The following is a 13755-nucleotide window of genomic DNA, read 5'->3' as shown; positions in this document are numbered from 1 at the left end:
AAGGAGAGAGAGAGATAGAAGAAGAGGGAATCAGGGGACTGCTTTTTAGGGAAATTAAATTATTATCTTGATATCACTGCAAAGTGTGACTGTAAAGGTTGTGCATTGAAAGGTTGTACACAAATGTTCTTCATGTTTCCTTTCATTTCAGAATGATCCTGAGGAAGATAAATGGTGTTGGCAGGACTCACACAATATGTATGTCAGAAAAGAAACATCTTTTTTTTTTTTTAACAAAGAAACACAGAAACAAAGCAGCTAAATGGTGCTTTCACTTCCATGTAGCCACAAAATTCCCAATATCTTTTGTTCATGATAGTTAAAACCATAAATAGCCAAACACATTCACTTTTCTTGTACAAAATACAGTTTAGGTTGATCCTTTGGACAAGAGTGAATTTAACCCAATTACTTTATGGAATAAATGGCCAAATTGGTGGGGAGGAGGAGGAAAAAAGAAAAAAAAAACTCAGATAGTTGCAAATGACAACAACAACAACAATAATAATAATAATATAGCCTACAGAATTTAATAAGAAATAAAGAATTTTAGATCTAGAGTATAGTGACAGCTGAATTTGATCCAGCTCTGGAAAAGTAGTAGCTTAAAGGTTCAGTGGCACTTCATGGGAACTAAAAAAATCTATCAAGTCACTTTCCTTAAAATTTCTGAATCAGTATAGCAGCTCCTCAAGCATCATATTTCACAGTTGATTCTTCATATATCATATAAAAACCAAATTATGTTTTTCACCTGTTTGGCTGCCATTCATTAGATGTTCCATGTATATGTGCATTAATTTGCAGTCAGAATCTGAGGCAGGACCCATTTTATTCTATAGAAGGCTCTCAGTAGAATAGACTTTGGACCAAGAGCACTGAATCAGGTTAGTGAGGATCATAATTCAAATTATACCATTTATTTTTAACTTTTTTGTTCTAGTACTGCTTATTTCCAAAAATGTTTCTAACTTAAGCAAACAGGTTAATTATTTTGTCTTTATTCCATGAAAACTGACAGATAGAAATTATTTTTTTTTTCTTCCAAGATTTTTCTCTTCAAGTGTAAAATATCCAATTCTGATGCCAAAATTTCTGCTTTCTCCTATTCCGCATGCAGAGTACTGAGAAACTAGCTGGAGAACTTGTGGAAACATAATAGGCAATACTTTTACTTTTCAGATGGGTTGTTACCCTGAGCTGCTCCAAGTTCTGCAGAAAGGCAGTTTGACAGTTCTTAGCAGCTCCTGGGGACAGACTTCTCCAGTGGCACACTTCCAAACCTTCTGCGGCTGTAAAATTGCATGCTCATGGATCCCTTATGGTACAGAAAATCTGATGTTGTCTTTCACAGACCGCAGAAGGAACTAAGAGGGGAAGGAGTGTGACTGACCTGGACAGCTAAAAGAAGAATCCCTTAAAAAAAAGTATGGAAGAATGAAAAGGCAGTCAGCACAAGAGAGATGAATGAGAAGCGAAGAGAGGAATGTTCCTGTTCTGGTACAGTCAGTGAGTTCTAGGTGTGGAAACCATCCCCATGAATGCACCTGGCTGAGTTCTACAGCCTTTGAGAAATTACTGGAGACAGCTTCTGCTCAGACCATTAGAGGGGAGCAAATTGATCTCACCTAAAGGCCACAACAGAGAGTTTTGTAGCAGAAAACCACAATGACTTTGTGCATATTTATTTCTGAATACTGCAGAATCACTCCCTCTCTTGCTTGCAGACCAAGCACAGTAAAAGTTTCTATTAACCGTCCATTTCTCTCCTCTATGTGAGGGATTCTTCCCTTCTTCTATTTTGGGAACTCATGAAAACCTTTGCTTATATAAGGTGCTTTGAGTGGTTCAAGACACACTCCCTGTAAGATAAACACCCACTGCTTTTTTCAAGCCAAAGGCTTTCTGTCTTCCTATTTCTTCTTTTGCAATATACCAGCTATACTACTTTTCCTTTTCTTCTAGCTTCTTCCTATTTCCCTAATTTTATGGGTTATGTGCCTTTTACTTCTGTCCCATTCACGTTTCTTCCTCCCACCTGCCCCAGACTCTTCCATTCTCCACTTGACCAAGGTTTTATGTAGTTTCATAATCTTTCCCCTAGTTTTGCTGTTCCACCCATCTCATCCTTGTTGTTATAGTTGTTTGGTTTTTTTTTTGGGGGGGCATATACCTTTCATGGTGCCAAGCTCATTTAGGATAATGGCAGAGATATGATGGGAGACTGTGTCATGCTGGAGGCTGTTTATGGATGCCTACAACTCGTTCTATTTGTAGGCAACAACAGACAGAGAAATGTCATCACGTGTAAGTCTCAAAAACAAAAGCAGAAGGTATTGCAAGGAAGGAATGAGGATGTTGACAGAGTAGGTGTCTCTTTAGCTGTGCTTCAGATTCCTCAGCGGAGTCCCGGATCCTTCATCCTCTGAGCTCCACTGGTAGGAACCTTTCCCAGTGCTCTTAAATCTGAGATACAAAGGTTACCACACCCTAGATGACTCCTTTTGTGTTTGCTATTGCTTAGGCTATTTTCAATGTTTTGTTCTTGTCATGTGCTTTGTATAGGGTATTAGTCACTATAGCAACCTTAGCTGCAATTTGACCAAGAATATAAATGAGAAATGTGTGCATTACACAGTATTAGTTCTGTATTCATATCCTCCCAGATACTTCACAGGCAGAAGAATTACAGAAGACTTTTAAAGTGATCAAACAAAAGCCCTCAATTTATTTATGAAAACAAACAAATTGCAATATGTTATTTCAGCCTTGTTCTTATAAGGAATGCATCAGACACAATTTGCAAATATAACTTACTACAAATTATTAGAATTGTATTCTGTTAGTGACTCTTCCACAACAGTAACTCAGATCAATGCACATTTTATATGAAACCAGGTAAAACAGTACAGTTCAGATTCCTATTGCAATTAACAGATACAATGGATTAAAATTCAGCAAAAGAGACAGAAGAGGTGTTTTACTGCTCAGATGAGCCCCAAAATATTAACTTGGGGAAAAAAAAAAAATCCCTAAGGTCTAAGGAATTTGATAAAATACAAAATATTAGTAGCCAGTACATAAATTGATAAGACTGAATTCTTAGCAAAGTTTAATGTATACCACTGTAAATCAGAATGAATTCTTGGAAGTCAACGCTAGCAAGTTACAGTGAAGCTTCTGCTGTGAGAAAAGCAGTAGCCCAGGTTACCTGTGCCTTAAGAGCATATCACAATGAGGTTTTGTTTGGGACAGAAGTTGTCACCTTCTCACTATAAAATCATGGCCTAGTTCTATCAGTGACAATTTTCAGGTGATACATCTGCAGCCATACATAGGGCCCTGTGTGTGCCCTGTCAAGGTGAGAGACATGTGCTCAGAGAAGATAGATCCTGGTAAGCATCTCTGCAAGGTCAAGCTACTGTTAACACATAAATTTAAGCACTGATTACATGGATTACATTTTAACAACAAATTTTTATTTATTTTTTTTTAATTTAATCAAAAGTGATTAAGAGTGCTAGTAAGATTCAGTCATAAAATTAGTTAAGCAACAATTGCTTCAGGTGTTAAATGACAGGTAAAAAATTATGAGGATAGCTTTTTGCGGCCATGTCATTCATGAACTGACAAAGCATGCCCCCAGAGCAATGGAGCTTCATCCCTGATGACTCTCAGTAATGAAGGGAGTTAAACTTAGTGGAATATTTTAACACGTTTTAAACACACAGATGAGTTTTCTGAGACCTTACTCTAAGAGAGAAACCTAACTTTCACTGCTGTTCCAACATAATTCAGTCATATGAAATAATTCCTTCATAGAGTATGCTACTCCAGAAGTAAGGTGAATTTATACTGGAGGATTTTCTTTATTTTCAAGCTTTGTAGAAAGTCTAGCAAAATTATTACTCTGGAATACTCAGCAGTTTGAGTTGCCTGCATATTCCCAATCCTATTTCCATCTTTTACACTTTATCTTACAGATTCTCCTTAGCTCCATCCTTGCAAATGCTTCATTGCTATCAGACAAGTAACTTCAATGACACTCCAGTAAAAATAAGCAAGTGCTTAAGTGCTTTCAGGAATGGAGACCTGGTGAGCATCTCATTCAAGAACAGCCAGAGCTAGATGTAAAGGAGTTGATTCTTTTTAAGCTAAAGAAATAAATGTTTTGTATCATGCTACATTTTAGGTGAATAAGAATTAAATGACAGCAATATAATGAGGCATACAGTTATAAAGCTATGCCAAGGGACAGGAAAAATTGTTCCAGTCTATCTGTTTTGGGACAGGAATAAGCAAGTCATGTAAATCAGCATTGTTCCTGAAAAATCAATGAATTTGATTTTTCAGTTTCTGTCATCTAAATTTCTGTTCCATGCCACATCAATTGCTGTCACCTAAAATTTTTGTCCCTGCATTGATCACAGAAGCAAATTGGGAAACAAAAATGTACCAGAATGGATGTTGATTTTTCTTACATTTAGGGCATAACGGAAATAACATATTTAAAACTCAAAATGTTTTCTTGCTCTGTCTCAGCTGAGAAGGCTAAGAAATAAATTCTCTAAAGAGTAAATGGTCACAACTCCATTGACTTGAACTGTGTTGCCCTTCATTTATAGCAGAAGAGGCAATATCGTAATTTCACAAAGGTGTTTACTGCTTCTTATCTGTGCACAGAGCTCATAGGAATAACAATGAAGTCCATGGAAACTTCAGGTACATAATACCTGTAGAACAATTTAGGCACATAACACTAACATTTTCAAATACAGGTTTCTACCACAGAAGAATGCTCAAGCACAACTTCAATTGCAATTTTTAGTAACTATGTTCATAGATGTGGAAAAAACAAGCAGCTCTGTATTGGATCCTTGGGGTGGGTGAAACTCTGTCCTTGACTACACATACTTTCACAGAAATTTGTAGTAGTGCTTTTATAGTATACAAATCACCTCCCTTTCTCCAGATGAGATCTCTATATTTTTCTGTGCCAAAAAAGTCTAGATCTCCACATTCATACTTCTTAGTACAGGTTTTATAAGAAAAGGTCAGTTTATTCTACACTTTTAAGCCATGATGCCATGCTAAAGAGAAGAACTGCAAACTGATGTACTGGGTATAACTACAATTTTAGAAGCATTAGTTTGCCTGCATGAAGCTCTCTCAGTATGTAAACAGATGAAAGCTGGTGGACTTTGTAAACACAATATTTGCATATCTTTAAACATAAAGCAGACATCAAAATGGAATTTAGACCTTACAGTAACTTGTTGAAATCACAAAAATTCTATAAATAGCCCTATGAAGATTCAGCTACCCTCCAGTCCTGTTCCACATGACTCCCGACCTGCCTTGAAGAGTCAACGCCATTGAATAATGATAAATTCTCCTTTAAAAAAAAAAAAAAAAAAAAGCTAATTTTGCTTAGGATGGGAAAAACTCACAAATGTGCAGAGCTGTAAGTCACTTGTGGCAGCTAACTATATAGATCAGCTTAATTTAATAATCAATAAAATCACAATTGGATACAGAAAGTATTTCTGTAGCTCAGAAACAGTAATTATCTTTTCTTTGTATAAGAGAATTCAGGGAAAGTTTGTGGAAAAAAGCAAACACACACATCTTACATTTTCAGAAACAACAATCAAATTAAATTTGCAACCTAATTGTGGTGCCAATTTGTGTGGTGTGTGTGTTTGTTTTTTTTTTAATTTGTTTGTTTAATTTATACTATTCAGGAACAAACTTGTAGATGTGCTGCTTAGGGACGTGGTTTAGTGATGCAGTTGGTGTTAGGTTTATGCTTGAACACAATGATCTTTGTCATGTAGGAACCCCAAAGTCAATTCTAGGCAGACAACAAGTTCCAAGATAGACCTTACTCTAGCTGGAAAAGTGTAGCAAATAAACCGACTATAAACAGAGTCTATACAATTATTTAGCACTCTGACGACATATAATACAGGTTCAAATATCAGTTGAGATTATTGGGGTACGACAACATAAGAATAATGAGGATCCACACATTCACTCACAAGAAACTAAAACGTAGGCCACTCACTCCAGGGTACCCACAAGAAACAACCACTCGCCTAGGTTAGGCAAGGACTCATTCAGTGATATATCCAGTAAATAAGCACTAACCACAGGAGGAGGTGAGGCGCTCTCAATCCTGGGAAGTTTCCTTAAATGGCATCCCAATCTAAGGGGAGGGCTCCAGTTCACAGTCCCACTGCTCCGAGAAGACCATTCAAAGGGGATCTTCAGCAGGGACCCCGTTTTATAGCCTGGTCAGATCTGGTTGTGGGTATTACAACATGGTCCAGAAGCTTCTCATCTTCTCTGGGCACCTCCTTTGTTGAAGACCCTTTCAACTGACTGACGGTCCCACCCTTCCTGCCCCCAACCAGCCTGGTGGAGGTCAAGTCACCTTGACCCGGGGTAGAGGAAGATGAGACTGACAGCACCTTGGCAGCACCCTAGGTGTGTATGTTGGGACAGGCACAATGGGGCACAAAAGGTGCTAAGGAGCCATCAGCTGCCCTAGTGAAGGCTCCTGATCTCAGGGGGATGTGCAACTGCCACAATCTTAAGGGTCTTTTCCAACCTGAATAATTCTGTGATTTTGTGAAATATAAGAAAGAAAAATCTGTCCTAATACCTTGACTATCGAAACATTGCATAACCCTTGTAGAGCTCTTCATGATATCAGAATAAACATCAGTTTCTACTACAAAACTGATCAGCATCAAATAATTACAGTTTCTCTCATGGTTGAAATAAATGTACTCAGGCTGACACCTCTGCCCAGTGCAGCTGGTGTTGTCCAGGAAATATTAGTCAGGAACATTCCTACGGGAAGTCACTGTATTTTTCCAAGTACATGAGAAATCTCTGGTACAGATGTTTTAGAAAAAGGTTCCTTTGCAGACTGAAGAGAATCAAGAAAATTTAAGCAAGCAATTTTGATAACTACTGTTAACATCGCCATAATTGTATAGATTTTTGCAATGTTAATAGCAAGAAGAGAGAAAGTTACCAAACAGAAACACATATAGATCCTTTCACGATTATTAGGTATCTTGAATTTCTATGAACTCTAAGAAGTCTGGGAATTTTAAAGTAAGAATATATGCCTGCATTAATATATTAGGACTTCTTTGGATCATGCTTGGAAATAAGCATCACTCAGGTGCAATGCCTTAGAAAGTTAGTCTGTATCTGAAAAGCTGATAGGATAGCCCACAGATGACCAAGGTATATAAAAATGTGTCAGCTCTGAAGGTGACCAGGTTGTCTGAGAATGGATGGTTCACAATGTGAACAAGACAGATCTGAGAAAATGCACATTATAGGGTAGTCCACAGAACTGATATGTTAACAAAATTAACTAAAATTGTAATCAATTAATTTTGAACAGGAATTTTAAAAAAATCATAATTTAAACATATAGGTAATCATCAGAATTGATCATAACACAGCACAGGTGATGCTGTCTCTAAACTGGGCACGTAAAGTTGTAGCAAACCCCACTGAGCAGTTCAAGGGACTGTGTCTTTTCAGAGTCGGGCCTGTAGAACTGGTACTGTGGTATGCTGCACTATATAACTAATTACATGAGCATTGCCTTGTTAGCATGAAAGGGAGTTGTATCTTAGAGCCTGATCTAAGGTTTCGTTAGTGGTGCTTGGTCTGGTTACATGTCCTTGGGATTTGCTCTGGCTGTGGAATCTGAATGTAACCTTTAGCGACCATACATACGGCTGCAGTTACTGTTTAGTAATAACAATGGGGAAATGGAAGCTGCACTTTCAAGGCTTGGATAGCAGCCCTGTAGCTTTGGGGGTTTTTGCTGGGGGCTAAGAGAGATCAGAGCATGTGAGCTATGGTGTGCTGCATCCAGAGCTATGCTGTTGTGTCTCTGGAGAAGGCTGGCCTGTGGCATTGAGCCAGGGAGGTTTCAGCCTGCCACAAACACTCATAAAAAAAGGATCACACTCATAATAAACATAATTTTCCTTAAAAAAGTGAGCTTTGTGATTAAAGCTGTAACATATGGAAACCCCACCTACAGCCTGATTCTCATGGAGACCTATTCTAAGTAACAGCAAGAATGTATTATCAATTACACATCCCTTATGTGTCTGAATAATTCTTCCTAATATTAATGCAGGCTCTGTGAGTGCTTCAAGGCGTGAATAGAGCCCATAGTGAGCAGAGATCTACTGATATTTCTTTTTCTGTTTTAAGAAGTTTATTCTTCAAAGAGGTATCATTTTAATAGTCAGAAAAAGACAGGCCGCTCCATTTTTTGTGGGTTTATCCATTACAATCCGACCACTTACTGCTACGGGAGAATATTTCAAAAGCAGAAATAGGCAGCTGAACTCCCACTGAATGCCAAAGGGAGTTTGGTTCTAACTCCCTCATGGCTTTGAAAATCTCTCCCAGAAGCTTTAAGTACAACAAATCCATTCAGTGCTGACTCTGTATTATGTACTCTTGTTTTCATTGCGAACCTTAAGCAAATCACCTGTATCATAAAAGAACACAACATTTTCTTACTTTGCAATGGACTGTATTTTAAAGCCAATGGCATAAGAGTCAAAGACTGACAGACCCTTCAGTGAACATGCAAAACAAAAACATATCAGGAATTTCTCTTCCCTTGTGCTCGGTATCATACCATGCCTCACACCCCTGCAAGGAGCCCTGTCTTTTTTCTGCTGTGCAAAGCACAGCAGTCCAGCCGAGACAAAGTAGTACACATCCTCACTGTGGATGGATGACCAGGGAGACTCACTCATCCACTTAACAGAAGGACCAAGGCTATCCACCTAATACTGAGTATATAATTTCTGCAAGCTACCTACACAGCAAATACAGAACACACTCTCAAGTGGTGATCAGATACTGTCTGAACTCTCACTGTCTCTCAGCTAGGTGCCTAGAATTAGGTAAAATGGATCTTCATCTCTACATCTCTCCATCGACTATGCAGGCAGTGCAGGCTCTGAATTTAGGTACCTGCAACAGTGTGAATACCTTCTGTACATACTATGAACTAGGAACACACTAACAGCATTAGCACCCACTTATGTATACTCTAAACAAAAAGCAAATAATAGTAGATGATTGACCACCAAGGTCCTGTGGAGGAAAAAAAAAAAAAAAAAGATTTGTGCCACATATGCTTTGTTAAGGTGTTACCAGATTGGCAGAACCTATTTCTACAGACTCTAAATTGGCAGCATTCTGTTACCTTTCAATGACTTTTTTAATAACTGCATTTAATGAAATGAGCCAGTTCCATTTCATGGGCTCAAGAAGCCTTATGATGTGTCAGTTCCCTCCCAGGCACTAATGTATTCCACACTGACTCCTGCACACTGCCATGAGAATGTGTGGGGTTTTTTGAGGATCAAATGAATTTTGATCTACTTCCCAAAATCTTCAAAGAACTATTCTGCTGGCTGAAATAGAAAGACTCATGTTCCCATGAGGAAGGATGGACCACAGATAATAACACTTGAAAATTTTAGTTGTTTTTTCTAACAATAATCATCACAACTATTAATAAAATTCTAAATAGAACAGTTACCTAGTAATTTCCTTAAAAATATTTAAAGACACAAAAATATGCCATGGTCAGATTAGATGCTAGTGAAAGTCCTTGTTCTGCTTCTCATTCACTCCATTTTACTACCATATTATGGAAGGCTCAAAAATACAGAGATTTAGGCAATGACAGGTAAACATGACTTGTAAGTAATGCAAAGAGCTGATGATAACTAATTTAGTCAGAAATGGGTGCATGTGAAAAATTACAGTGATGCTGTCTTTTAAGCTAATTCTGTCAGTTCTACAGTCCAGGAGTTACGGTACCTACAAAGAGAGAAATGGAGACTTAACAAGAAAAGGAAAGGTGAATTGAGAAGCAGGTTAATTCTGTGGTAAGTTCTCTTCTTAGTGCATGGAAGTCATAAAAGCAGACTGGGCTACTGATATCCTTAATAGAAAAGCCCCTCTTCCGCTTCTTTTTTAGATAGAGAAGAACTCCAAATTAGAAACTAGGAGAGGAAAGGCAATGGCAATTTATCAAGCAGATGATCTGTAAAGGACTAAGGAGGAAGGATAGATTATCACTGCTTGGAACTCTGTTTTAGAACAGCTGGCTAAAATGCTATTCAAGAGGGAATGAGATGGCAAAGACCAAAGAGTTCATTCAGTGTACGAGGGTAGGCTTCCCTTAGTTTCATGCATGAAGAATAGAACATGGTCCTGCTTTCTTTCCAGCTTTTAAAATGAAAAATTCATGCCTGGTTAAAGAAAGTAGAGAGACACTTAAGCGCATTATTGATGAAGACAGTTAATGCCTCTCTTCAGAAGGGCGTTTTGCCAGCTTTACTTAAGCAGCAGTTAGGCTCTTGCTCAAAATCTCATCTTTGGATGATATTAGCAAAACCAATTACTGTCCAATGTCAGGCCACCCAATATTTGGGAAGATAATTGAGGTTATGCTGATAGGTCAACTCTACCAATGTTTGCATTTCAAAGATTTAGTTGGTCCCCATCTGGCTTGGTCAATATTGTGAGTAGAGAAATGAGACTACACGATGTCTTCCTAATCACTATATTCTAGTGATAGGTCCCTTGGATTTTTTTTCCTGTGGAGTGGGGCATTATTGACTTGATAATTGGCTACCATAATAAGAAAACATCAAATTCTTCCTCTAGAGGTATAAAATTCCACTCGGAGATTGTTCTTGTCTCATGCTTGTACACAGTTGTTAGGAGTAATACTACATTGCCACTGAAACTTGAATGCAACTAGTACTGTAATTTTATACCTTCTTCTCAGTCAGTCAAGGTTCCAGTCTCGCTGCTTGCACAGGACATGATACAGCCATCCTTGAAGTCAAAGGAAAGGCTGCCGCTTAGCTCAGGTTCCCAGTGTGCAAAGGCTTCATTGCATAATTTCAGTAAGAGTTCATGTGTACTCTATTACTTTGCAGTAATTGTGAGGCTGTTTGCCTTTGAAGGAAAGTGGAATACACCTCTTTTTTCCTTAATGGAGGATTAGAATGTGTACATGGGGAAGAAATTATTTTGGTGTATCTGCATATTTGCATCCCAATTCATGATGCTGTAACTCTTTTCTGCAGCAACATGATGAGATGAGAATAGGATTTAGAAGCAGATTAACACATAAATGAAATGGCACATAAGAAAACTTTAAATGTGACTTTGTCAAGCAGTTTGATGAAACCATTGAATTCTCTTTCCAGTCAATACAGGGAGATAACTAAGCTGTGAAATCCAGCAAACACCTAAACAGACAGGTCTGCACAGTGTTTGCTCTGTAAGGAACTATGGCATGGGAAGATCCCTGAAGTGTGCATAGGTACAAACTAGGTAATTAAGGTACGTAGGTGAAATTCATTTGCTCTGAAGAAATATTTTGAGGTGTGGTGGAAGCTATTTCTGCAACACCTATTAAGAATGTATATGCAGGCTTCACAAGATTATTCGTAACCCAGATGTTCTGCTGGAACTGTGTTGTGGTTTAACCTGGCAGGCAGCTAGACACCACACAGCTTTTTACTCACTCCCCCACCCACAGTGGGACTGGGGATAGCATTGGGAAAAAAAAGAAAAAAAAAAGGTAAAACTTGTGGATTGAAACAAAAACAGTTTAATAGGATAGAAAAGGAAGGGAAAATAATAATAATTATGATGATAAGAGAATATACAAAACAAATGATATGCAGTGCAACTGCTCACCACCCACCAACTGATGCCCAGCCTGTCCCTGAGCAGTGGTCCCTGGCCAGCTTTCCCCCTGACTTACATATTCAGCATGACGTCATATATCATGGAATATATGTGTCACTAGTGGTGTTCCCCAGGGGTCAGTGTTGGGTCCAGTCCTGTTTAACATCTTTATTGACGATTTAGATGAAGGGATTGAGACCATCATCAGCAAATTTGCTGATGACACCAAGTTGGGAGGGAGTGTCGACCTGCTGGAAGGCAGGAGGGCTCTGCAGAGGGATCTGGATAGACTGGAAAAATGGGCTGATTCCAATGGGATGAAGTCCAATAAGGCCAAATGCCGGGTGATGCACTTTGGTCACAACAACCCCCTGCAGCGCTACAAGCTGGGCACGGAGTGGCTGGAGAGCAGTCAGACAGAAAGGGACCTGGGGGTACTAATTGACAGGAAGCTCAACATGAGCCAACAGTGTGCCCAGGTGGCCAAGAACGCCAACGGTATCCTGTCCTGTATCAAAAACAGCGTGGTCAGCAGGACAAGGGAAGTGATCCTTCCCCTGTACTCTGCATTGGTGAGGCCACACCTGGAGTATTGTGTTCAGTTCTGGGCCCCTCAGTTCAGGAAAGACATTGAAGTGCTGGAGCGGGTCCAGAGAAGAGCAACACGACTGGTGAAGGGACTTGAACATAAGACCTATGAGGAGAGGCTGAGGGAGCTGGGGTTGTTTAGTCTAGAGAAGAGGAGGCTTAGAGGTGACCTCATCACTCTCTATAACTACCTGAAGGGAAGTTATAGCCAGGTGGGGATTGGTCTCTTCTCCCAGGCAGTTAGCAATAGGACAAGGGGGCATGGGCTTAAACTCTACCAGGGGAAATTTAGGCTGGATATTAGAAAGAAATTCTTTACAGAGAGAGTTGGTCAGGCATTGGAATGGCCTGCCCAGGGAGGTAGTGGACTCGCCGTCCCTAGAGGTTTTTAAACTGAGATTGGACATGGCACTTAGTGCCATGATCTAGTAAACGGACTAGAGTTGGACCAAGGGTTGGACTCGATGATCTCTGAGGTCTTTTCCAACCCAGTCGATTCTGTGATTCTGTGATTCTGTGAATATCCCTTTGGTCAGTTGGGGTCAGATGTCCCAGCTGTGTCCCCTCCCAACTTCTTGTGTACCTCCAGCTCACTCACTGGTGGGGTGGTGTAAGAAGCAGAAAAGGCCTTGGCTCTGTGCAAGCCCTGCTCAGTAGTAACTAAAACATCAGTATGCTATCAACATTATTCTCATCCTAAATAAACACCACACAACTATACCAGCTACTAGGAAGGAAACTAACTATCCCAGCCGAAACCAGGACAGACTGTCACCATTACTACTTTCCAGCTTAGCACACCCAATGAGCCCACCACCAGAGCTCAGAAAACTGCAGAAATATCTTCCTAATAAAAACCTCACAGCAGTCCTCTCTGTCTTCACTGCAGTACCCTTTCTTATAACCAGGCAAAATGTACTCAAAATGTTCAGTTAGTATAAGCCATAGGAACTAATTTCCTGGAGCACCTGCCAAAGTGAATATATCTCAAGAGATTAAGTCATTTCAGTCAAGGCCTCTTGTAGTCTAAGTGTAATTTGTTGATAGTCATTATTTTTAAAGTACTGATGATTGCACACCTGGTTATCTGTGCATTCTCCCTCTTTTCCTATCATGGCTGTTAACACTTCTTGTGAAGATCCCGCTATTAAAAACTAAGTCAAAAAATTCAGTGTCAGGATAGAAGGACTGATTCTATCTTTGGAACTTCATTCATCTTGCAATCTGGCAGAATTTAAGTCCAACTAAGTAGCCTCAAGGTGCAATAAAAAAGGAGATGCAAGATGCTAGACTAACTGTTCTTGTTGATACGTTAGATTTTTTATTGCAATTATATTTCTCTTTAATTGAAGTGTCCTGCACCATAATAATGGTCTAAATCTTAAA

Source organism: Columba livia, chromosome 3 (assembly GCF_036013475.1).
Source record: "Columba livia isolate bColLiv1 breed racing homer chromosome 3, bColLiv1.pat.W.v2, whole genome shotgun sequence".
In the NCBI taxonomy this organism is placed as follows: Eukaryota; Metazoa; Chordata; class Aves; order Columbiformes; family Columbidae; genus Columba; species Columba livia.
This window is presented reverse-complemented; position numbering follows the sequence as displayed.